General features: G+C 43.4%; 1 protein-coding gene across 5 annotated transcripts in view; it reads left to right on the forward strand.

Annotated features, from left to right (window-relative positions):
• Positions 1–19,173, forward strand: part of Elmo1 (engulfment and cell motility 1) — a 516,507-nt gene that overhangs the window by 378,462 nt on the left and 118,872 nt on the right. Inside the window, exon 1 of one of the 5 annotated variants that reach the window (XM_048460834.3) lies at positions 11,037–11,256. The exons of the other annotated variants lie outside the window; for them this stretch is intronic. The gene's annotated coding sequence lies outside the window, so the exon portion shown is untranslated. Of the gene's footprint in view, positions 1–11,036; positions 11,257–19,173 lie in introns of those variants that run through there. 5 annotated transcript variants of the gene reach the window in all.

The raw sequence follows: 19,173 nt of genomic DNA on the forward strand, positions 1-19,173 counted from the left end.
CACCCAAGCAGCCCCAAGAGTGTGAGGGCAGAGCTTCACAGCTGACAAATGGGAGCGTGTTGAGCTCATCACAAAAATTGCCAACTATGCTTTACCTATGCTTCCAATGTTCTATTAAGTTAGGAGAAAACTGTATTATCCCCAGAATGGCATAATGCAGGGAACCCCACCTCCCCATAGGATGCAATTTGTGTATAAGCAGCGCTTAAGGCAGTAGGCCCTCTTGGCGGCTCTGGTCCCCATGTTCCTTATTTCTAGTTGACATACCCGTTGGTGTGGCATGGCTGGATCTGAAGTGGATGGCATATGGATTTTTGCTGCTTGAACTGCCACCGAAGGAAATGTCATTGGCATAGAATGCCAGATTTCCATTTCATGAATCACGGAGCATGGGATTCTGTCTGAAGACTTCCTAGCTGCAAAGTGTCCTTAAAGCAGAAGAGGGTAAAGGCTGTGGTTCTCCTGGGTGTGCCGTTTCCGTGTAGGTGATTTATCCTGATGAAAGGCCTGCTTGAATTGGCTATGCCAATGTCCGCAGGTATGGTAGAAAGTCTGCCTGGCTTGTTTTATTGTGGACACTGAGCAATCAGGATGTTTGCCCCCAAGCCTAAGCTGAGCAGACACCAGTGAGGTATGGCTGTTCTCTGGATGTTTCAGATAAATAGAAATTTATTTGTGCATGTATCAGAAAAAGACTGTGAGTAAAAGATATCTATGTTTAACAGTTTGCCACAACTTTGTAGTCCCTAGAATTTTCAAGCTATAAACCACATCACAGCAGAGTCAACTGGTGCAGGAGACCTGATGATGTCACCCACACACCTCAGCTTTTGTCCTTTCCCCATCTAGCTTCTTGCTGACAATTCCAAGGGTAATTTTAAGATTTCCCAAATAGAGGATTAGAAAGAACCTTATGAAATCACCTTAAACTTGATGATTTAAAAATTATTTCTTCCATTTTTGAGATTATAATTGTGGCATTTTCCCCTTTTTTCCTCCCTCGAACCTCTTCCCTTTATCTCCCCTTGCTCTCTTTCAAATTCATGCCCTCTCTTTTCGTCAGTGTCGTTTTACCCACGCAGACACACAGACACACACACGTGCCTACACGCAATCATACACACACATACATACACACATGCACACACACAATACATCTTAAAAGCCAGCCTGCCCAGGCTGTATACTGTTACTGTCTTTTTTCAGAACACAGCAATGTGAAATAGCTCACCTTTCTAACTGTGTGCCCTGTAGGTGCGCCGCTGGTTAACCATCAGAACTGACCACGGATGCCCAACAGTCTCCTGCTTTTTTCACAGTACTCTTTCCTCTTTTACATATCTTGTTCTGCGATCACTTTCCTGATTAAATAGTGTAATAAAGTCCAGCAGTACTGACTCTCAGCCCATGGAATGGAGTTCAGTCCCAGCTCCAGCATTTCCTTATTGGGTGATTAACCTGTCTTGTTATTTGTCTCTTTATCTGTCAAATACGAACCTTAATAGAACAGCTGTGACTGTTAAATGAGCTGATTGAGATGTAACCACCTGGAATGGCCAATATTAAACCATTTATGAGATGCAAAATTAGCTGTTCCCTCTGGTTCATCCTAATGTATGTAAAGCGCTGCCTTCTGAAAGTGGAAAGGTCCCAGAAGGGGCATAGGGAAGTATGGGTTCTACCTCAACTCTCTTCATATTTGACTAGCATCTGCACTCACCACCAGTCTCCCGGGCAGAGCTTGTATCCCTGGATACTTGCATGGCCAGCTCTGCTGTGCTTTCAATCGTATGCTCCTGGCCACCTCTGCAATGCTGCTCTGCCAGGTATCAGTTTTATCGTTGATTATTCATCTCTTCCTCTCAATGCCCTACAAATGCATGGAAGCCCCCACTTACACTTGCATCATGCCAAGGCAGGCATCTTCACAGAGCTACTTTGGTTGACCTTTTTACATATTAATCTACTGAAAACTCTATCCTCCCCTCACTAAGAGTATATGAGAGCAAAGGAAGAGAAGTCTGGTTATAAAATAATGGTTGACCCTTGAAAAATCTCTTTAGTCACAGAATCTGCCAGTTTTGACAAATGAATGCACAGAGACCTCTGAATTTCAGGTGTTTTTTTTTTGTTTTTTTTTGTTGTTGTTGTTGTTTTTTGCTTCATTACATCGCTTTGGCCCCAGTGGTCCCTTGTCCTCCCCCGTGAAGACTGTCTTATGGTGGCTTGCAAAGGGCACACATGTGCAAAGGATCCACACAGTACTCATATATATGTGGAAACCTATGTGGAGAAAAGGCATATGCAAGATACAAAATAATTATTGTTGATTTAATTACTAATATATTTTTTAGAAAAATCAAAGATAAGCGAGACTACAAACTATACTCAAAATGAGAATCATGACTCTAACCTTCAGTAGTGCATAGTTAACACTGAAATACCTCTTTAGCCTCAAAAGACATGCTGTGTTGTTGCCTAACTTTTCCTGGGGAGGTGTAAACTGACATTCATTCCTCCAGTATAGAGCCTCAACAACAGACCACAGAAATGATTCTACTCAAGTCTAGCTTTGTGAAGCACTAAGATGAATTGGAGTTTCTTGCAGGAATATAGCTGAGGCGTGCCTACAGAAGTATGAGCAACTTATATGTAAACCATCAAAGAACAGATTGCCACTCTCAGCAGTTGTTAACTACACAGATAGCCCCTGAAGGGGGGGGCGCTTGTGGCTCTTCTCCTCACTCTACTACAGAAAGGTCATAGGTCCAGTGGCCTACGAGTGGACTGTGAATAATCAATAGTGCTATGAACTCTAGAGGGCCACCCCGTGCCCGAAGCACAGAGGTCTACAACACATATTGTCTAGTACAAAAATGAGGTCAGAATTGTACAGCTGATGTGGATGTGAGGTTGGGATAAAGTTCTGATGAAAAAGACAGACACAGCAACTGACAAACTAAACCTCACCTTACCATGCTTATTTGCATCCTACTCTAATCTCTTCTCTTCATCCTGAACCAAACCATCCCTATCCTTATATGATATTTCCCAATGCTGTTCCTCTTCTGAGGTCTTATTCGATCCTTATTCTGTCTCTTCGGGCAAATACTCCAGGAAAGAAAGCTGTCCCTGCTGGAGGAGCAACCAGTTCCTGATTGCCAGGCTGGAGGATCTCTCCCCAAAGCTAGTCTCATCCCATATTCTTGCAGCGTGGCTATCCTGCCTCTGTGGTCCTGGGGTCCTTGACATGTTGGACTCAGGCAATGCTGCCTCTACCACTTTCTAACATCTTTAGCATAAACGTTTCCTCAAGTCTATCCTTTTTGTTGTTGCTCTTCTCTTGTATTACATCCTCCTGCCCACTCAAAGTCCCTTGAGTCTCCCGAACTCCATTTGCATGGCTAGTCCGCAGACCCTACCAACTGGTAAGTCAAACATGAGTCATGTCATTTTTGTTTTTGTCCCAACTGGCTTTTAGTGTTCTCTGACTCTAAGAGCCCCTTGGTGACCTACCCATTTCCTTGACTTCAAACTCTGGAATGGTCTCTGACTTTCTTACTTCTCCTTCCTAGCGGGTCCCCAATTCTTCCAACTGCCAGTATCTGAGAAAGGGCCGTCTGCTATCTGGTGCTGTGACTCGGCAGAAGCCTCCATGTCTTCTGCAGACTATGTTTGCCTTTTGTTGTTTCCTGAATCTGGATTTGGACCATCCCTAGCTATCTCTCCACACTCAAAACTCTGCAGGGGCTCCAGAGATAGCTCAGAGGTTAGGAGCACTTGGCTTTCTTGTAGAGGATCCAGGTTCTATTCCCAGTACCCACATGGCGATTCACAACCATCTCTAACCATAGTTCCAGGGGGTATGACACCCTGCTCTGACTTTCAGAGGCACCAGGCAACACATGGTACACACACACACTAAATCCTCAGATACTTCAGCTCCCTCTCTTTTCAACTTTTTAGTTTCTGCAGGCCCTTCCATTGAGGCAGGCAAAACTGTCTCCTCTGAAATACATGCAGATTTGGTTGTAATGTGCTAGGATTGGACCCAGGACCCTGCAAATGCTAGGCAAGGAATCTCCTACTAAACTACATCCATAGTCCATCTTTATTTTTCTAATAAATTATTTTTCTAATAAAAATAATATTTTTTTAATATTCTAATGTCTTGCTAAATTATCCAAACTTGCTTTCAATTCATTCTGTAGCCCAAGAGCTCTGAAATTTCAGTCCTTCTAGTCCAGTCTCCGTAGTAGCTACTGGTCTTCTGGACCCTTCTTTTTTTTTTTTTTTTTTTTTGTCTTGCTGCACTGTGCGACTGAGGATCAGGGCCACCGGCTGGCTAAGAGACTGGCTTCCTGGAACACCACAAGTTCCCGAAAAACGAGAAATGAACTGCATTTTTTTTTTGTCCTTGGCAAACCATCATGGACCATGGGTAACCCCTTGCTGTGTGTTGCCAGAAACCTTGACATTTCACTAAACTTTTAAAACATCTGTGGAGATAAAGTTCTTGTTAGGAAATACACCAGCACCTGATGGTCTCCATTATAAAGCCATTTCATACAAAGCAGGTCTCTAGAACTCAAGGGCCACATGGGTGGTGGGAGGGGCAGTAGTGAAACAAGGGTGTGTTCACAGTTGTTCATATCACTTTGATTTTCAGAGAAAAGCAGAAAATTGCCCCCCACTCAGCAGCAAGTATATGAAAGTAATCTATGAAGACATATATTTCTGTGTTAGGATTTTCCATCATTCAGAGTTTTTGTGACTATCTAAATGTCAGAAAACACTTTATATAAGAGGAATATAGGACACAGGATGCAAAATATATATCAACTAAGTCAAAACACAAAAGATTAAGCGATTTTAACAATGGTTTCTTCTACACTGTATTTACTTTTTAGTTTATTCCAAGATTACAATTGCATGAAATATGCATGCTATTTATTCCAGAAGGAGGAAACATGTGCTTCTGTGGATGCAGAATTGTTACCAGGCTACAGGTGTGGTCTAATCAGTGGTCCTGCAATTAATTGTCTTGATTTTTAATCTTATTAAAAATCAAGATTAATCTTGATTGTCTGTGTTAAAATTTGACTAAAGTTGTTGATTATTAATTATGTAAAATACAGCCTGGTCAGGGTAGCTCAGCCAGTGCTCGGCATCTTATCCTGAAACTGATTGATGCTAAAATCAGAAGTCGTCTGAGACTGGACTCAAAGTCTGTTCGCTCCCTGGAAGGAAACACTAAGCAGATGTGCGAGTTTGGGAGGAAAGGACCCCGCTGGGTTTCCATGGTGGGGGATGGGCAGGAGTGCTTCCCAGAACACCCTCCTCCTGCTCAGGCTGGAGAGGCTGGAGTGCGGTTGTGGAAGGAGGAGGCAAGGAAGACAAGCCATGAGTCACCAGGATGCTTTCGGAGATCCTCATCTCCTCAGTGTCCAGGACGATGAGGAGAACAATCCGTATCATGTCTGAAGCATCCTCCATCAGGCACGTAGAGGCCTTCCTGGGGTTTAGATGATAAATTGAGTTCTAAAGGGTACCTGAGGTAGCTCTGGGTGGGTGTAATCTCACAGTAAAATGCATGGGCAAAGCAATAGCATATACATTATACAGAAATGACCCAAAGATACAGAATGTACTCTTTTTAGGAGAACTTTGACCTATGACTCAGAGCTCATTGGGCAGAAAACAAGTCTATGAGAGGCTGGGGAAAAATGAAATACAATGGAATACATGAGGAAAAATTAACAAATAGAACTTCATTAATTTCCAGATACCAACTCTGAAGACTTGAAAGGAGCACATGCCAACACATGGAAGCATGTTATTAGTGCTTTCTAAATATTAGTTTAAGACCAGTTGCCTTACCCCAGACTGAAATTTTTGTTGAGATATATTTTTTCAGTGTACTTTCGGAAGAGATGTCTAGTATAAAATAGATTCCACAGCAGCCCAAGCAAGAACATTTATCCATGATTCAACACTGGTGATTATTTGAACTATTTGCTCCATAACTCTCGTGCCTGCCAGGGAGCTGGTAGAACTGTAGACAGGCTATTTGGAAACCACGCCTGATATTCTCTCTGGGAAGACCTGACAGAGCAGAAGAACATTTTTGTCCTGCATATTAATGGATTGCTTATTGCTCTTGGGACCAATTTTTTATGCGTATCATCAACCTAACCACCTTCTGAAGTTAGAAACTTAAATATGCAAACAAGCAGCAAAGTGATAAAAAGATTTTGTTTTATCTGAATTTAACTTCTGTACAAATGAGGCTGTAGGGCCTGTTCCCTGTGAAAGCTGGGAGTACCGAGTCAAGCGGATTTGTCCAGGGGTCATGGCTCACAGGTGCCTTTAGCTGAACGTAGATGGGGGACAGTTTGAAGACATATGGTCACTGGAAGCAGTTGCTAGAGAAGGATTGGGGCTGAGATCAATCAGCCCATCATTGTGAGGGCAACAGTGCTTAGCTGTGGCCAAGCACACTGTTGGGATGATGTTTCTAGTGTGCTGAGACTTCTTGCTGCTTCTCAGTGCAATTCCAGACACATGTTTGTGACAGTGCTAACTTCTGATAAAGCCACTTTCATTACCCGAGGTTAAAGTAAAAAGAACTGGCTTTTTAAATGTCCTTTTAGAATCCCATAGACGACATCTTTGCTCTGTGGAGCACCCCTGTGCACACACCCTGCTGTGTTTCTGTGAAGAACCGTTGGGTCTGTTGCAAACCCATCCACTTGTCTATCCTCGTCTCCATCCCACGCTTGGCTTCTGATTCTGGTTGTCTAACTCTTTCACGCATGATGTACTAGCCTTTATCTTCTGGGTGAAGTAGTCTACTCGCTTGATCCATTTTCTTGTTCCTCTTCTGTTCCGCTCTGGTCATCCTTCCCATAGGCCTACCGTACGTTACTCAGTTGCAGCAACAGGATCAGGATGTGTAGCTGTGTAGCATTTGGCCTATTGATGTGCCTTTCAAACCGAAACGGAAAAGTCTAAGGAAGCAATAGCCTCTAGTGCTTACAAATTTGAAGCAACAGGGTAGCCAAGATTTAATCTCTAACATTTTGGATGAAATTAGTCTTCAGGATGAGAATATCAAAAACTAGTGTTTTCTTCCTCCAGATGGAAGTGAAATACTTCCATGTAAAATTGACGTTTTAGGGTTAGGAAAGATGGACTCCAAAAGGCCTGAAAATTGATAAGAGTGTGGTTGGAGCCCCCAAGACCCCCATTTCACAATGGCACAAAGACTGATTCCATTTTGCATCTTAATAGAGTAGCCTGCTGTTGACCCAGTAGTTTTTTGCCACCATATTGCCAGGGACACGCTTGACAATATTGGACTGAGAATTTGGGCATTTTCATTTCTCCTTTTGGCACGATTCTCTTCAGCATTCAATTCTGGAACGTGTTTCCCTGTCATATTTGGAAAACTTGAATTGGCAAGATGCTGAGCTCTGAATTTTCCCAGCTTTCCTTTCCAAGACACTCAGGATTGTTAGAAATGTGTCACATCAGTCAGTCCTCCCCTCCGTTCTCCCATGTTCCTCAAGTCAGCCCATTCCATTCCGTCAAGTCTGTTTTGTCCCAAAGGTCCCATACCTGCCCTCTATCCCCCGAGTGGAAATCACCTGTCATTCGGGAGAGAAATAAAGGAAGGGGTGGGCTGTAAAATAGTTTTGTATTTTATGAATCTGGTTTTATTTCACAGCATTTGTAGAATTTGCCTACACTTGGGGCATTTTCGTGGGGAATAACATTATAGCAAAGTCTGAAGAAATACCGCCAGATTATTGCCTCATTTTGAGTAACTTGGTCTTCGATGCAGTGGGAGCGATCTGGCTCCGGTGACTTGCTTTGGGAGTTCTGTGACAATGTCATGCTATCTCCTCAGGCAGATTTCAGAGTCTTTGTTCTGAAAATTCCAAACACTAGATACAAGGTTGAAACAAGGTACTTAAATGTGTTGAACCTCACTGTCTCCGTTTGGAAACAGAGACCTTATGATGTTAGCTTGTGGGAAATGGCACATTCATTTGCTGGTGGTTTTGTGCCCCTCTGGATGTTTAGCCCTGTCACAAAGAACTTACCGGCCTGGGACCTAATGTTACAGTGGCAGAGTGTCAGGTTTTGTATGTTCTGTTTATGATTGTCTTTCCATGTCAGTGAGATGTCAAGCAGCTATCCATGTGTAGAATCATTCTGCAAGGAGTTATTGATCTTATCCCCCTGATGTAAAAATGTTATTGTGATGTGTTCAATTAAGATTTTGAATATGTTTTGTATTTCAAATATATTATGCAAAATAATCAGATTATTATACTACTCAGCCCAAATGACTGGACAGCTTTATTCCTCATGTCTCTGGAATGAGGTAAACTGAGTCAGTGGTAACTTTGCCTTTATTCATTTATGAAGAGTCTCCATTTTTGACCAGAGAGCTTTATACATATGGACTAGTCTAAGCTATAGACAGCATGGTTTGTTTTAGAAGTGAAGTGTGTGTGTCTGTGGTGTATGTGGTGTGTATGTGTATGTATGGGTATGGATATAGTATGTGTATGTGTGATATATATGGATTATGGTGTGTGTGTCGTGTATATACAAGAACGGTATCTTGAGAAGATGAAGATGAAGTTGCAGGTAAACTTGTTGAAATACACACTGTTTGAAATTTCACTGAAGCTCAACATGACCCTCAAGACAGACCTTATCGAGAGAACCAGCCAACTCTACTTACTCACCTTGCCTCAGACAAGATGCCACACTCCTTGCATAAGGCCTGTGTAGGTGTGTGTTCCTTATATCTGAAATACAGTTCCTCTCCCCTCTAGTTTACTGGTTTTAAAATTTTGGATTTGGCTAGATAGCACCACTTCCAAGACACACTTCCTGATCTCACTAGGTCAAACCTGCTGTCTGTGCTCATTGCGCATATAGCTCAGATCTCTCCTGTACACTACAGGTCCACTTCCCTGTGTGTTAGTCTGCTGTACTAATGTAAGTGACCAAGAGCTGTAGGGCAGAAGCCTTGTCACTTAGTGTATCACTAGCCTAGCTTCCTGACACAGTCAATAGCGGCTGGAAAACAATGGATTTTGTTTGGCGGAGGATCTGGGTGAAATCAAATATTTCCGCATGGCAAATGGATATTTGGATGTTTTCATCAAGGTTAGAGGGTAAGATGTAGACGGGTATCCTTAGAGTAGAGAAATCAGCAAGACTGATTACCAGAAAAGCTACACTCTCCACAGTACCAGAAATCTGAAAACAGTGGAGGAAATTGCCAGTATTGGAGCTGGGTGTCTGACAAGCAGAAGTTGGTGAGAATTCCTTCCTAAGTGCACAGTGACATAAAGAGACCGTGGGATTTCGGGCATATAGTCTTCAAGGAGCGAATCCAGGGTTGTGATTGGTGGGGCAGAGCTGAACACCAGGAAATGAATGGCGTGGCATTTGGGCCAGTTGTCACTCTCACAGTAGGAACTGAGGGAGCTCCAAGCTACTGTTCCTTGGGCACAGAGGATATGTGCTAAGTAGGTAAGTCACCTTGACTCACAAAGCCAGAGACATGCAGTGGGTTGTTTCAGTATCATCAGTAAGCATCAGAAACATGCTTTGTGTCATTAACCACAAAGGTCTCATACTTGCAAAGAACTTTATGGAATAGACAGTTTTTCTTAAGGGTGTAATGACGCTATTGACAGCAGATCTGCTTAGATCTTAACTTTTTTTCATGCTTGTCATTTTATATATATGTAGACATGCATGTCGTAGTATAGCTTTTATTTTTCATGTTAGTTATTTTCTGTATATACAGACATGTATATGAGAGATTGATATCTAAGATTCCACTCTCGAAGGAACCTGACAGGGCCATTCATGCAGCCATTCATTGCTCAGTGGCAGCCCCTGCTGGTAATGAAAAAGACAGCAGCACATGCAGAATCTGACATTAATTCTGATCATGCCTTGCATGCAACCAGGAGAATGTAAAGCAAGCAGAAGGGGAATAAATGGGAAGAATGAAAATGTGCTGAGAAAATTGGGGGAGGTCACTCCTGTCTGGGGTGCATTGGGGAAATGCTAATGCTAATAGAGTTTAGTCTAAGACTCCATGTGTACAAAATCCTCCTGGCTTTCTAGGCACCAAGGTAAGGCTTTGTGAGAGATACCATTGTACACTTTTATTTAAGGTCTTCCAGGACTATTAGGTAATAATTATTTCTTAAAGATATCTCACCCGTTTGTTAGGTCAGAAGTTCCTATGGATCTCAGTTAGGGTAGAGGCTGTTTCAATTCATCTGCATCTTGAGTAGGAATCAGAGTATGGATCCTCTCGTGGGACCCCTGCTGGGATGAACGCTTCTCTTTCTGTGTGCATTTCAAGATGTGTGAGCATCCCCGGTGCTCACGCTGTATTTTACAAAGCAAGGCAGTTGCGTAGCATTTCTGTCTAGAAACTGTATGTGAAGGGAAGGTGGAAGAATGCATTACAATCAAATAAAAGTAGAGGGGGAAAGAGATGAGATTGCAGTTGATTGTGGGTCTGGCAGCAGATGTTCTACACGAATCCAACTCGCTGCAGCCAGTCTGTTTCCATGGCAACAGAATCAGTAATTATTGAGCCCTGGCACTCCCCCCACCCTCCTTCCCACCAAGGTGGAGGCTGATGAATGTGAACTATCTCCAGCTCCTTCTTGTTCCTCTTCTTTCCCTCTCTTTCTTAAGTCCTTCATAGGAAAAAGCAGAGAGGCATTGAGAATGACTAAGAAAGGGAGCTATCTGTGTCTTGACAAAGATTGTAAGAAATTAAATTACAAGTGATCTTTTTCCTTGTTATAGTATCAGATCAGAGAAAAGCTCTTCCCAGAAAAGCCGATGATCTCTGAAGATGCTAAATAAATGAGCAGGAGTTTCCCTGAAATGGAAGCTCCCTTTGATTGGCTGATCTTTCCACAACTCCTGCCAATCGGAGCACCCCTGGGCTTCAGCTCCATAAACATAAGCAAAGCTACATGCTTATTCTTCTGGACTCGGAGCGTATTCCATTCGAAGGTGTGCAGCGGGTCTCTGTTCACATGGCTCAACTGGAAACCTGTTTCTTGAACAAGCTTACTGGGGAGCCATCTGGTCTTCCAGCACACTGTCCTTCTGGGGCACGACTCTAAGTCCTATTTGTGGCAGCAGCTTAGAAGCAGTGTGTGCTGTTGGGGAAGATGGACTTACGGACGCTTGGTGAGTAAACCTCTGTCTTACACATCTGTGCACTGGTATTAGCAGGCTGAAATAGAATATAGCTTTGTTCTATTGTCTGCCTAGAAAAGCCGGCTTGGAGGGAGCACATGGAAGGAAACCCATGCAAGGGTTCCCATGATGTGGGAGACTGTTTCAAAAGGCTGCATGCTTTGTTTGCTCCTGGTCGGATCTGTAGTTGATTGTAAATATATTTGGATGTTGGCGATCTAGTTAGGAATAGCGCGAGGAGTGGAGTTGTGGCCGGTCTCCCTGGGTATTGGTTCATTTAGAAGAAAATGTGTGGAAAAACTAAATTAGTAAGAATTAACCCTGCGTGATGCTGCAAGGGAGAGAACAGTGCGGGCATGGGGCTCGAGGCTGCCAGGTGGCATAGCTGGCATTTGCATTGGGAAGAGGGACGTTATTAGAAGAGGGTCTGTCACTCTTCAGACCCCTGGCTGCAGAAGGAAACATCTCCTCTCTGTGCAGCGCTGTTCTCAGTTTCTGAAATGTGCGACTGGGCTAGGTCGTGTCCTTACTCCCTTTCAGGAAATCAGTGTCCAAATGGAAATGTGCTTTTCCAAATCAATTTCAGAGATGAGTTGAGATGCAGTCAGGAAGATTTTAGCAGCCAAAAAGCATGTGTGAAGGGGCTCTGTGTTGCATCTCTCCAGCCCTCTGAAACCCAGGGGGTTTGCAAAGTTACGTTTAGACATTGGCTCCGGACCAGACATGGAGTGCTCTGAGCTAATACTCTGCTCCCTGGGGTTTAAATTTCTGACACTAGTGACAAAATTTTTAACGTTCAGTATCACAGACAAGCCAAGCCAACAATACTGTAAATAAGCGGCAAGGATCAGCACAGGGAGAGGAGAGGTCACTGCCCTTGCAGACCTCCTCGCTGCAAACTTAAAAAGATAGGTGTCAGGAGGACGCCCAGCCACAATGCAGAATTCCACAGGAGCTATGATCTTGGCAAGCGTGAGAGAGAAGGTGTTTCCTTCAGCTTGGATGCAGAGAGCGGAGGTTGAACTTGACTTTCCATCTCTGCCTCAGATCTGTTCTCTTGTCTCTGATGTTTGGGGCTTCATCACTGTCGCGTTTTATAAGAATGTGATTTCCTATCTTGTGAGAGCAAAGTGCTGTAGTGTCTTTGGAATCTTTTATGGGGATGGGGGTGGGAGGAGAGAGCATGATCGTTGATTTATAAAGAAAATCGTGTGATACAGGGATGCCTGGGAGTACATTGATTGGACCCTTATAAAGAGTGTCCTTTTGCTTGGAGAGGGTCGTGGCTCTTCAGATGGATCTGAAATGGAATCTGTTGTGTCCTGCATGGGAATCTGTGATGAACTGGTAAAGAAACAAAGAACTAGGCAGGCTCTGGCTGTCTGGGACTTGGGAGGGGCTCCCGGATGAGGCAGATCTGCTCTCTCCCTCAGAGAAGCAGGCTGGTGCTGGGGAGGAATTCTTGACTGTGGGTGACAGTGCACTGTGGACTTGGTCATCTACCAGAGCAGTGACCTGTTCCTTAGCTGGCATCCTCTCCAGACATGCAGGCTGGCCTCTGGTCCCAAGAGGCTCCAGGTGGTGAGATGCATTGAGTCTTCCACCTGATAGACGTGCTAGAAGTGTGTTTCTCTGTGAGTGGACTCTTCCCGAAGCTTCTCACTCTGCCGCCCACTCCAGTGCAGGCACAGTTTTGAGGAAGTCTGCTGGCTTGTGGATACCTATTCAGGAACAGTCATCTTAGAATGGTGCATCGTCCACTTTTCCCCTTCTCTTCCCCCAATAGTGTCACTTTGTGTGCAGAAAACGCCGGCACCTGTTGGCAAGAATGAGAGGAAAAAAAAAAAAAACAAGCAAAACCAGTCTTTTATGGATGAAGTAAAAATGCTTCAAACAATTCTAAAAGTGTAATTCACAGCCTATTTTTGGTCCCTGGAACTCTTTAAGAACATGAAAGCTATGAACCTCCTATCTGCCCCCGAGAAAATATATTATGCATAATTCTCGCAGGCTTTAATAACAAGCAGTTTCTGAGGAGGAGGAGAGCCCTTTCTTGGGGGCATAACAAACCATTTTTATGCACAAAGTCCCCATCAACTTGTTTGTTTTCCAGATGTGAGCACCAAATCCCACTGTATCTTCCTCAGCCTTACTGGTGTTGGCAGTACCACTGGCTTCTGAATGAGGTTCTCCATCCTGTCAGCCCGTATTAGAATTAAAAGTCTGGAGGCTAGCTAGGGCTTCAGCTCAGAGGCAGCTAGCTTGCTTAGTGTCCACGAGGCCCTGGATCTGATGCCCGTGATGGTTTTCTGTCTTCTGAGCTTTGTGAGCTTTGTTGTTGACAAACGAGATTCTTGGAGTTTGCACTGCAGTTGTTCCCTTGGTGTTAGTGTGAGGACCGTACCTTGTGAATAGTCTGCTCGTTCCTGAAGGAGAAAGCTGATTTTCATTGCCTCTTGCTGCCGTCCGTAGCCTATGAAATCCTGGAAGGATAAAGGTGAAGATGAAATACAATAAATTTGCTTACTGATTAGAAGAGAACAAAGTTGCACAGTAGGAGCCTCAGTGAATATGAATATATTGAATCTCATCCCTGAAATTACGTATTGAGAGTTTGAACAAGAATTTTCATATTTCCCAGCAATTGTTGTAAAATTATCCACAATGTGCTTCCCAACTTGTGACTGTCACTGTGTGCGCAGTACAGTTAGGTGCTTTAAAATTAAAAGAATAATGGGATCTACACAGTATCCCTGACTATTGTACTATCTTTTAATTTTTTTAAGAATTTCATACAATGTACTTGGATCATATTCAACCCACACTTTTCCCTCTAATTCCTCCCAGATCCACCCTTGACCTCTCTAATCTCTCCCAACTTCCTTTCCTCTCTTGATTTTTTAGTAACCCGCTGAGTCCACTTTGTGCTGCACACATGCTCATGAGTGTGGAGTCCTCTGCTGGAGTGTGGTCAACCTACTAGGTACCACATCCTTAAAGAAAATTGACTCCCTGACCCCAGAAGCCATCCACTGTGTATAGCTCCTCAGATAGGGATTTGGGCTCAGGAGCCTCTTCACCATCCATGCTAGAATGTTGACTGGCTTGCTATTCTGAAGGACTTCTGCAGGCAAGCACAGCTGCCTGTGTGAGCTCATGCATAGAGTGGGGTCTTGGGGTGTCTGGAAGATACTGTTTTTCTCTGATCTTTGGCTTTTACGATCGGTCTGCTCCCTTTTCAATGTACTTGAGCCTTGGTAGGGAAGTGATACAAAGGTAGAATGTTCTGTATGTGGATGAGAACGCCACTGACACTTATTCGCATCCTTTAGATCAGTTGTGAATTTCTGCAGGACTTGCCATCCGTTGCCTAAAGAAACTTCTCTGATAAGAACGGAGAGTTGCATTAACTCTAGGAATAGACAAAGTAAGAGGGCAGTGTAATATTATGTCCATTTAGCAAAATAATAATAGTAATCTCACTCCAGGGACCTAACTGGACTTTTTGGGGTATGGGGTATGTGAGAGCAGAGACAATGTCTCGCTTTCTCTGTAGCCCAGGGCTGACCCAGAAGTCACAGCAAGTCACCCACCTTTGACTTCAGAGTATTGGGATTCCCAGTGTATGCCACCATGCCCAGCCTGGACTATTTTTAATGCCTATTTCATAGATGAAGATATTGAGCCAGCAAGTTGTTACAAAACTGGACCAGCTTATTCTTCTAAAAACTGGCAAGTTCCTGGTTTAGCACACTGTTTTATTGGGTGCTGCATTCATTGATGGAAAGACAGTGAGTAGATGGTGAAGTGTTTGTCAGTTTGCCAGTCTGTCTGATTGAAGTCAGTTTGTTGATAACTGAGTTAAACAATCATTGCAATTATTTAAATCAAATGTGAGATGGCTGGGTGAATAATTCCATTAAGGAAGAAACATTCAAGCTAAACAAGAGTGGTCCCTGAGTGCCCCTTTGGTTAGCCCCTTGTATCATCGTCTAGTGCACAGCTGCTGCACACCCTTAACTGGACTCCGAGTAGGAATTGTGTTCTACCCGGCTGTTGGGGAGAAGCTGTAGGGCCTCAGTGTTGCCCGTCTCCTTTTAGTTTGTGTATTCCAGAGACGACTCACAGTGGTCAGAGCAGTTGTAAGGATGGAGCAGGAAGCCTCGGGCTGTGCTTGACCTATGCTTGAGAATCAGCTGAGCTCCCAAGCTCCCTAAAGACCTGTGAGTAGAAGTCACCGGCCCAACTTAAAACTCAGCTTCCTATGGTAATGGCACAGATCCACGGATGAAGCAACCAAGGTTCCATAGAAGATTAGCCTTGGAAATTATTTGACAAAATCATTTGATAAAACACATTCCACAGAGCTTTAGAGAGGGTTAGTGGCTGCTTGGTTATTGTGGAGCTGAGGGGGCAGATGGATCCTCCACTACCACACCCACAGAGCATCTCCACTGATTTATAAACTGACATTCACAGTGGAAATACATTAATAAAATATGAAAGAAAAGGGGTTTGTTTACCAGGAAGAAAAGCTGTTGGTCTTGTCAGAATTTTCCATTCAACATATAAAGCAATAGAAGAGCAGTACCCAGGAGGATGTCTGCAATGCCAAGTGCAGTGGGAGTCTATAGGGGTTTGTTTACCTTGGGCTAGCTGCTGTGCGTGCCTAGTATTGTACACATTCGACTGTGCATAGTAGGGTATGCGAGGACATTTTAATAATTATATGAAACTAGGTTGGCAGATCTCTTTATGGACCAGTATTCTCTGATACTAAGTATATGCAAGTTATACATGAATTACAAGTTTTTCATAGTCACCTTAAAAAGTAGGTCAGGTAGTTCCACTAAGATATTTCTGAACCCATTATTATGTCTGACTTGTCATTTTAGTGTAACTATAAAATTATTAGCAAAATATTTATATTGAATTTTTTCTTGTCAGGTCTTTGGATTTTTTTTGAAATCATACAGCCCAGCTCAATTTGAGCATTGGATTTTCACTTTTGTTTTTGGTTTTCACTTCATAAAATTTATAGCGGGGAAAGTGGATTTGTGTGTAAGTTACTCCACACACATTTCCTGGTAACTGAATTGTGTATCGGATGCTTGTTTATTTGCTTATTTTCTTGTTTTCTTTGGAACTAAGCAGAATCAAATGAAGTTGAAGTTTATATGCACAGTCACGGTAGCCCCTACACCACTGTGGCCAGAGGCAGACTATAATCTGGAGCTGCAGAGCACTCTGAGCAGACACCAGGCCATCCGCTGCTGTGAGACCATCATGTGCTATAGTATCTGTGGTCTCTCAATTCCGTGAGATGTCTGGAAGACTCCTCTGGTAACAGAGACTTGCATCTAGCATTCATAAACATGTATAAGTATTTCCGTTATCAGTTCCTATAGCAAACTTGTCATGTAGCTAAGCTACATCTTGATAGTATGCCCCTTCCTTTTGAGGAAAGTCAACATCACTCTTTCTATAGCATTTTTCAGTCCCAAAATTAAATTAAATTAAATTAACCTTGTACTTTAATGTCACCTCCCTTGTCTTAGTGCTTTTCTTGCTATTACGACAGAACACCCAAGACTGGGTAATTCATGATGAAAAGAAATACATTTCACAGCTGTGGAGAGTATGGAGTTCAGTGAGGTGGCAGCATTTGGTAAGGCCATCCGTGAAAGAGCGAACAAGGTCAGTTCTGCCTTGCCATCCTCCCACTTGCGTCCTTACCTAGCCTGAATTGCCTCCCCAGGGCCAGGAACATCACCATTTGCATTAGAGGATTAAGATTTTTAACAGGAACTTTACTACACACATTTAAACTGGTGCATTTCTCAGTTCAAGAAAGAATGTGTGGATTTCACTTCAATTCCGTGCAAACCATTGTTGAGGAAGTAACTGCGACAAACCAGTAATTCTTTACACAGGTGAACAGAAGTGAAAACCTGGCGCACTTTAGCTTCTCTCATCCTTTCCAGTCCTGCAGTTTGCTTAGCTGAAAAATAATGACTTGATTGAGTTGGTCTTAAAATTCTTGCCTTCAGCAGATAGTTTTTTTTTTTTATCTCTGTCTTCTCCCGAAAGACAGTTTAAATGTAAAACTAACATCTAGTCCTCAGACTCTCTCATAATAAGGTAAAAATCGTGCTGAGAAGCCTCCTTAGCTTATTCTCAGGGCCTGAAAAATGTCCCTCATCCGTCAACTGGAAGAAAGGAGCTCCCTCTAAGCTTCGTCCTCTCAGAGTTCACACTTGACTAAGGAGTTTCGTTCACCCTTACACACAAAGGACAACAATTTCATATAGTGCAACAACATTCCAAGTCCAGAGAATCCTTCTTCTCCAAAAATCCCCGTTCCCTGCCTGTGACAGAGTCCCCAAGGAGGATGTCTTGTGTGTTCCAACTCAACAGGTGTTTGTTGAAGAGAACTGTGTGTGTTCTTTCTGATCTCTGTGTCATTGTGGCTTGACTGGACCTTCTTTCCAGTGGCAGCAATGGCAGGCCACACAGAGAAAACCTTGGGTAGGGGTTAATCGAATTGCAGAATAAGTCACTTTACATTTCTGTTGTTATTTGACCAAGCCAAGGGCTTCAATGGTCATGAATGAAAGATAAATGGTGTGGGATTGAAGTGATTACAGAAGGCTCTACAAGACAGCGGTCTATCACAAACATAAGATTAGTGTTACAATACCTATCTTGGAACTACTACAAGGTCTTGAGGTCTACTAACTTCCAGGACTAGAGAAGCTCTTACAGACAGGAAAGTATAACCTAAGGGCTCAGGTTATGCCTCTAGGTTATTAGCTAACTTTAGCAAGGTCTTTGGGCTCTCTTCACCAGCATCTTCATGTGGATGAGGGAGAGTTTAGATCTCGTGAAGTGTATGCTAAATAGGTGTCAAATTTCTGAACATTCTAGACCTACGTTTCAGTGGTTCTAGCCATCTTTTCCAGCGAACCTAGATAGGACCTCAGAGTCCTTCTTCATGTAAAACCAAGCCAGCTACAGCCGAGGTCAATTGGCTTACGGCTAATGTAGACTTTTAATTTCTGTCCTCCTTTCTCCAGATCTGTGCCTTGGCCAAGACTTTGCAGTGGGGCCAGTGGGGAGTTCTCGTCAGTGCTGGCTTCAGAGATAAGGTGGTACCAGCTCTTTCTTCATCCTCTTGCTCAGCTGCTCTGGAGAGGTGCTGCCATCTGACAGGGAGGGCTGTAGCCTGGCACTTTTGGAGCTCACTTTTCTTTGCCTTTGAGCTGTAAGTGATGAGAGACCTGTCAAGGAGAACGGTTCACTGGCATCATTCCCAGACCTGGAAGCATAATGAAATAAAGTTTCATTCTGACTCAGTTGGAATTCTTGCCGCTAAACATTGAAGATATCATCTGGGGCGATTCTAACATCCACTTGCCTGGCTGGAAAGATGCACTCATTAGCTAATGGAACTTGGGTCTTCCTACTGGCAGCTCAAGTCAGAGGCCCTCAGAGCAACTCAGAGTCACCCAGGCCACATTCCAGCAAGTGTAGTAGAGCCTACCCTGTCTCGTGGACCAACCATCTGAAACATGTATTTCAGAAACTTTACCATGGGCAGAGAGAGTAGTGTCAAATTGGTTCCTAATCTGGTTACACTGCTCATGATCCCTGGACCAAGGCCACTTAGTGCCAGGGACTCCACATTAGAGAGTTGGGATCAAGGCATAAAAGCACGGTCTCTGATTCCTTGAACCTTGTTCAGACATCTCTGTGAAGGACAAACCAGCAAAGCTTAAAGAACATCTCCAGGGACATCTTCTGCCTTCTCTGAAATGTCCTGTGTAGGTAGGCTGTGTAAATTCCCTGAACCTTGGGTTCCTTGCCTGTAAAATGGAAGCAAAGGCTCATTTCTCATGGAGAGGAATA

The sequence above is a fragment of the Myodes glareolus genome, chromosome 14, assembly GCF_982192425.1.
Source record: "Myodes glareolus chromosome 14, mMyoGla1.1, whole genome shotgun sequence".
NCBI lineage: Eukaryota > Metazoa > Chordata > Mammalia > Rodentia > Cricetidae > Myodes > Myodes glareolus.